This window comes from Sarcophilus harrisii, chromosome 5, assembly GCF_902635505.1.
Source record: "Sarcophilus harrisii chromosome 5, mSarHar1.11, whole genome shotgun sequence".
Classification (NCBI taxonomy): domain Eukaryota; kingdom Metazoa; phylum Chordata; class Mammalia; order Dasyuromorphia; family Dasyuridae; genus Sarcophilus; species Sarcophilus harrisii.
This window is the reverse complement of record NC_045430.1, coordinates 272,414,163-272,421,275: the sequence shown is the minus strand read 5'-3', so window position 1 is coordinate 272,421,275 and position 7,113 is coordinate 272,414,163.

Here is a 7,113-nt window from a genome sequence, read left to right as displayed (position 1 = left end):
AAAGAACTACAAGGGACTTGCTATTCTCAACAATACAATGATCCAAGACAATCCCAAAGTACGTACTATCTAATTCCAGAGAAAGAACTGATATTAGTTGAATGCAAACTGAAGCATGTCATTTTTCACTTTTTTATTCATTTTTCCCTTTGAGTCTACTTGTACAAAATAATGAATATGAAAGTGTTTTACATAACAGCATATTGTATAACATATCTGATTGCTTACCCTCTCAGGGAAAAGGGGAGGGGAGGGATAAGGAGAGGGATAGAATTTGGAACTCAAAACTTTAAATACAAAGGTTTAAAAATTGGAAATAATAAATAAAAGACAATAAAGGCTCTGATTTGCACATGCACACATGCACACTTAAGGTCAGTATTCATAAAGAACGTTAAGATCTCTGGAGTTCCTAAGTAAGATCTTGCTTAATATTTGTCTGCTTTGGGAAATCATTTTTTATCTGTCATTTCTGTAACTACTTAAATGTGTTGTATGTGTTTTTTTAATATTTAAGTAAATACTCTTTCTTACTGCTGCTTCCACTGCTAACATAAGTTAATACTGTGCTCTAATACTAACAAAGATTGCTTTTACAACATATTTCTTCCCAAGAAGCCCATAATGCTTCATTGGAAATCTTATTTATTCTCACAATATCCTTCTAAGGGAGTCTGGAGGAACTTGATCAGGGTGGAGAAGAACTTTTGGGAAGTATATTCTGACATTGTGCCAGTCAAATTTCTGGAGGGGCTGACTCCTGTTGTTTCCAGCATGATCCAGAGAAAGGCAAAAATCCTTACTAGGGAAAGGCAAAAGACCTTAGCCTGCTTGTCCTAACTTCTTGGAAAACATGGGTCTTTTAGTTATTCTTGGTTAAGAGATTTCAGTTAGACTTTAAACTGTGAGGATTTTCTCATAAGTGAGTAAAATAGGAGTTTCATTGACTTGCCCTGCTAGATTTTTCCCCACACCAATTAAATTACTGATCCAGAACTCCCTGCCCACAAGAAGGATTTTCTTTCCATATAATAGGAGGAAATAGAAGGGGAAAAATAAAAGTTTGATAATTGAAAATAATCCAAATTTTAAAATAATTTTAAAAATACAACCAAGTTCAAAGGATACCAAATATCTGAATAAAAAATATGAAAAATTCAACCTCCATATGGTTACAACTATCTACATAATCATCTAACATTAATGACAAATGCTGAGATCAAGGGCTACAGCCCCCTTCCTTCTCTCTATTAAATGCGGCCCTCTGCTAAAGACTCATACACCTGATCTGGACTGGACTGGGTTCAGGCCTAAGAGAATCTGGCCAGCCTAGACTCCAAGTAAAAAGGTCAGTTTCTTTTTCTAACATTCTTTTTTTTCCTCATTATATCTGCTATTCTGGCACCCTGGGGGGAAATCGATTAAGAATAAGTTCTCTACTCATGTCTAGGGTTTCCCCCAAAAGGGAGGAGAAAGGTACTCAATCCATATTGTTTAATCAGGTATGAGACAAGTATTTATTCCCTATATACAATTTTTCAAAACTTCACTATATACATTTTCAGAAAGACAAATAGGATTCAGTAATTAATTTATGGGAGGCTGATACTTACAACTCATCAGAATATAAAACAGTCTGTGGGACTAGTGAATAGACATTCAACATTTCACCCTAGCTCTACACTGTCCAAACAACTCCTAATTTCTGGCTTCTGAAAAAACTGGACAAAGCCCCTTGTGTTCTTAGTAGGAGGAATTGGCAGGGACTCTTCTCCTTTCCTGAGAGTAAGCTTGCTAAAAAACCATTACACTGAATTCCCAATCCCTATATTTATGCCCACCTGCATTTTTGATTTCCTTCACAAGCTAATTGTACAATATTTCAGAGTCTGATTCTTTTTGTACAGCAAAATAACGGTTTGGTCATGTATACTTATTGTGTATCTAATTTATATTTTAATGTATTTAACATCTACTGGTCATCCTGCCATCTGGGGGAGGGGGTAGGGGGTAAGAGGTGAAAAACTGGAACAAGAGGTTTGGCAATTGTTAATGCTGTAAAGTTACCCATGCATATATCCTGTAAATAAAAGGCTATTAAATAAAAAAAGAGAGAGAGAGAGAGTAAGCTTGATTCAAAAGATTCAGGATTGCCGTATCTTTTCTACACAGACCAAGCCTGGATATGTCTAGCTGAACATATATTGGATGGAAAGTCAGGAAAGAAAAAAGTAGAGAAGAGTATGTTCAAAGTCCAGGATCAAATTTACCTAGACAGGACTTGGGCATTAGTTGCCATGTTCTCAGAGCCACATGGCAGCTAGAGTAAGAAATAAAATGAGCCATGTGTGATCTGTATTCTTTTCCACCATCCCTTTTATACTTGTTTCTGCAGAAATAAAATTTCTCAAATATTTGAATCTTTTAGTTTGTGGCTTTATGGCGACTGTCTGCAAATGATCCTTCATCTCTTTAGAAGCAGTTTTCTCAACAATTACTGTCAGCCACAGATCAGGATTATTTTGCACTAATCCATTCCTTGACTACAAAACTTTGAGCTCTTATCATGCCATAATATTATCTGATAGCTAAAAAAAAATTAATGTGTCCTTTACGATAAATTAAAAAAGGAAGAGGAGAGCTCTGCTGTCCTCCACCCCAATCAGGCCCCATGTACAGTATATTGTGTTCAGTCCTGGGCTTCACATTTGAGGGAAGATACTGACAAGAAGGCTAATGTCTAGGGAAGCTGTGGGAGCACAATATGTGGGGGAACAATCAAAAGAATTGTGCACGTTTAGTCTAAAGAAGGCAGAAATAATTGTCATCCTGAAGCATTCCAAGGGAACTATTGAAAAACTAATCAATTTTAGAAGTGAAAGGACCTTAGAAGCATTACCATTCCCTTATTTTACAAAAATAGAAACTGAGGCACAAAGTTAAAGTATTTGCTCACAGGCACATGAGGAGCTCAAGGCCCAGGGTTAGAAGTCAGGTTTCTTGATGCTCAAATGCATTTTTCTTTTCCCTAGACCATATTCTCAGTGTAACTATAAGGCAGAGTCCCTTTTTAACCCCAAGAGATTTTTGATTTGGTCCAGAAAAGAAAACTGGTACAATGGGGCGATTATAAGGAAGGACAAGACAATAAAAATCTGTGGTACAGGCTCCACAGGCCTTAGAAAGGCATCGCTCAGAATAGGGTCAGGTAGGGCAGTGGGGCTGAGAGAAGTTGGGAAGGTCATCTTAGAGGATAAATTATTTCACTTTGTGTGTGTGTGTGTGTGTGTGTGTGTGTGTGTGTGTGTGTAGCCTTAGGTCTGGCACATTGTGGATTAGAGAAATGATTGAGAGACTGAATGAATGGAATAAAAGGGCTAAACAAGATGTCTCCAAGGTCCTTTCCATCTCCAAACATCTGAGATGTGCCAGGAAATTGATAGAACTGGGACATCTTGTTCATGGCCCAAATGATTTGACTGGCTTCTGGTGAAAAAAGGAGGTGGGGGAGAGAGACCTGGATGCATGAGATCTGGGAACATGGAGGGAACATGTGGCCTCTTGTCTCGTTTTACATTGCAGATTAAGACTGCTTGCCTCTTTCTCCTTATCTTCATGATCTACAGGAAAAAAAAGGGGGGTGGTATTGGAATTACATTGTAAGTTTCTGCTGCTTAAGAGTGCTCGGTTTTTCTACTCCTTTTGTTTTCCCAAAAGGGATTTCTGGACTTTTCTTGTTTTCTGACTTCATTTTGTTGTCACAACTCTGGAAGTTGGAAGACTAAAAAGGGTGAGAAACTAGGAGCCTTGATGCTCAAAAAAATTCTGCATTGTTGGGTCTTTTGAGCCTTCCGTCCTACATTTCAGGCTCCTCTGCTACATCTAAGGGGACCTTTGCTGCCTTTAGATCTGCTTTCTTCCTCTTCCTATCCAAGCTCAATGGAAATAATTCCATATCTGAGGAAGAAAGAAGAGTCAGTATCACTTCAAAAGGAAAGGGATATTAAAGGGAGGCAGAGAACTCCAGGGAAAGTGATTAATTTACATAGACTACTCATTCCTTTTAAGACACCTGCAGAAAGCTGATGTCACCCATTGGGTTCTTCTCCCAGTATTTTAGATAGTCCAAATGCAAAGTCGAAACCTTTAAAGATGAGCCTTCTAACCCCAATCTCCAGCGCATTGGAGGTGAAGTGTTAAGGGGAAATGGGGATAGGGGAGAGGGCTAACTACCTAAGGGCCCTGTCCGTACTTTCCAGGGCTTTAACCGAGCCGAGGAAGAATCTCTATCATTCCCCCAAGGCAGGGATTCGGTTAGCTTTTTGATCAGAGCTCCATGTGAGAAAAGAAAGTAGAGGCTTCCTCTAGAAAGGTCGCCAGAGAGAAGCGACAGTGAGCTGACTTCCCAGGACACCATGCAGCCGAACTTCAGCCTTGGGACCTTGAAGCAATCTCAGGACTAAGAGCAGATCAGTCCGAGTTCCGAGCAATGACTGGGACGGCTCTTGGAACGGAAGCAAAGCGTTGGGACTCGCTCCCACATAGCCCTGGGGAAGTCTATCAGCCCACTGGAAGATCCGAGCCCCGTCCTGTACCCAACTCCGCATCCTTAGAAGGAACATCAGAGTGGGTGCCTAGAACCTAGAAATGCCAGCTTTTATTTGAGCCTCGATTTAATGCTTTTTCTTTAAAATATATTAACACCCCCTCCCCCAAAGAGGGAAAATCGGGAAGATGGCCTCACACCGAAGTTCCCCTCTCCCTTATTTTCTGTTAAAAGAAAGGTTGTACAAGAGAACTGTTCGGTTCTGCACACATAAATTATATCTAGGATATACTGTAACCTATTTAACATGTATAGGACTGCTTGCCATCTGGGGGAGGGGGGTGGAGAGAGGGAGGGAGGGGGGAAATCGGAACAGAAGTGAGGGCAAGGGATAATGTTGTAAAAAACTACTCTGGCATGGGTTCTGTCAATAAAAAGTTATTTAAAAAAATAAACAAATAAATAAAAAGAAAGGTTGTATTGGCCTGTTTTGTTGCTGCTGATGGGTTTTGTTTGTTTGTCTTTGAGAGGGGGAAAACACGGAATAATATTGAACTTATAGTTGTTGGTTGATTTTATTTTTAATTTCTTACGAAAAGCTCAAAGATCCTGAGATTCCTTATAAATTGACTCCACACCAGAGAAGAAGAAAAAGTGCATTTTCATATTCATCTAATTCCCGGGAGGATTTTTTTTTTAAATTCGGGATACATGTCTTGACTTGTGTCCCCAAAGTTGAAAGCTAAAGCCGAGACCGTAATTGATTTCTTATAGCCAAAACCCAGATGCAGCTGTTATGGAGTCGTGGGGCTAGAAGGGAAAATTCCTGTGCTTCTGGATCACAAAGCGATAGGGAAGAAGGGAGAAGGGAACGAAGCGATTGAGAAGAGAAAGATGCACTGAGCCAACCTGAGCTGAGCCGCCCGGCTGCTCTCTGTAGTGGCAATCGAAGGTCAGCTGAATTCGATGACCGGGGTGATTGCCTACAGGATGGTGTAAGATAAGCCTCCTGGGATTCTCCCAGCAGCCTCTAGCACTATGCTGGCGTTGGGCCCGATATCCCTAACCTAAGGAGTCTATTCGACGGGCAGAAAGGAAAAGGTGCAAAGTTAACGTTCCGACGAAGGTTGATAGTGGTAAGGGGCGGGTTTCCAGATAAGAGAGTGAGTCATCCAAGGAAATGAAAGAATACGGGCAGAGACAGGTAAGGAGTCCAGGCTGCGGAATAGAGCCAGGACAGGAAGATAATTCAGCGTGAGAACCCAACCTGGAATGTGTTAGGAGAGCCCCTGGGCCGTGCGCCTCCCTGACAGCGACCTTTGCCAGTTTAATGGGGTCAAAGCCTTAATGCCGGAGGTTTCCTTTCACGTTGATTCTTTCCCAGATCTAGATTAAATTTTTAAAATGTTTCTGAGAACCAGTTCCCACAACTTTTCATGCCTTCTCGCAAACCTTAAAATGTATTTATTCTTGGAACGACGCTAGTTTCCCAGTGTATAATTGCTAGGATCTGCATTCGATTGATGATGGTTTAACAGAAGGGGGGAGAGGGGTGCTCGAAGATCACTTCCCCAAATGATCCCCAGACTGGAACCCTCAGCTGAAGTATTAACCCAGAGATCTGTCAAGTAAGAAAACCATGGAACAAGAACACAGGGAGCCTCCCTCCCTCCTCTCGCAGGTGTGTGAAAGAAACAAAAACAGGGGCGGAATGGTGGTTCCCTCCCCCCGAAAGGAATAGTGCGTGCACCAGAAAATGAGAGGGACCCGTTTTGCCCTTGAAAAAAGGAGGAACAAAAACTATGTCTGGATCTCGACAAGAAGGATCAGAAATCAGGAACCTCAAAATCGCCCTCAGAAATGTAGCGCCAAGGGGGCTTTTCTACCCTAGAGTCGTCTGTCTCTTCCCAAACAGGCCACCCTAAGAGAGAAATCCCTGTGAGCAGTTCTTTCCTGCCTCTTGAAAATGCTAAGTGGAGCATATTGCAGCACAATCAGAAAATGAAACGATCTCTCCCTGTATTCAAAATAAACGGGGGAGCGTGGAGACCACGAAAGAGAGGCTCGTCTTTTTCATACGTCAAAATGCAAAGGGGTCAATCCTTCCTCGTGGATGCATCTTCTTGGCCGGGAATATTCGTATTTTTGGCCGAGCGTGAGCTGACATTAGGAGAGAGTTTAATAAGTCCCTATTCAGCATTCATTTATGCAGTGATTACGTGAACTCTGACCCCTGGAGCTCCGTGGCAATTAGCCACAATGTGCAGCATTTCCCATCTCCAACAGTAACCTCTTCACCCTCCTTTCCATCTTACTTCTCCCTGTCCTTTGCTCCCCACAACGCACACACGTGACGAAGCTAGAGTCCATCAGAATTCCAGGGCATCCCCCCAATGTTCGCTACCTCTTGGTTACTCCAGCCTCTCCTCCCACCTCCTCCCCTGCGGGACTGTACACCCAGGCCTAGAGAGATGATAAGGAGAGAGGCCGCAAGATTCAGGCATAAATGGGCTTCCCTGGCCAATCTTGGCCAGTACTGCTCCTAGGAGATGTGTTCTAATAGCACT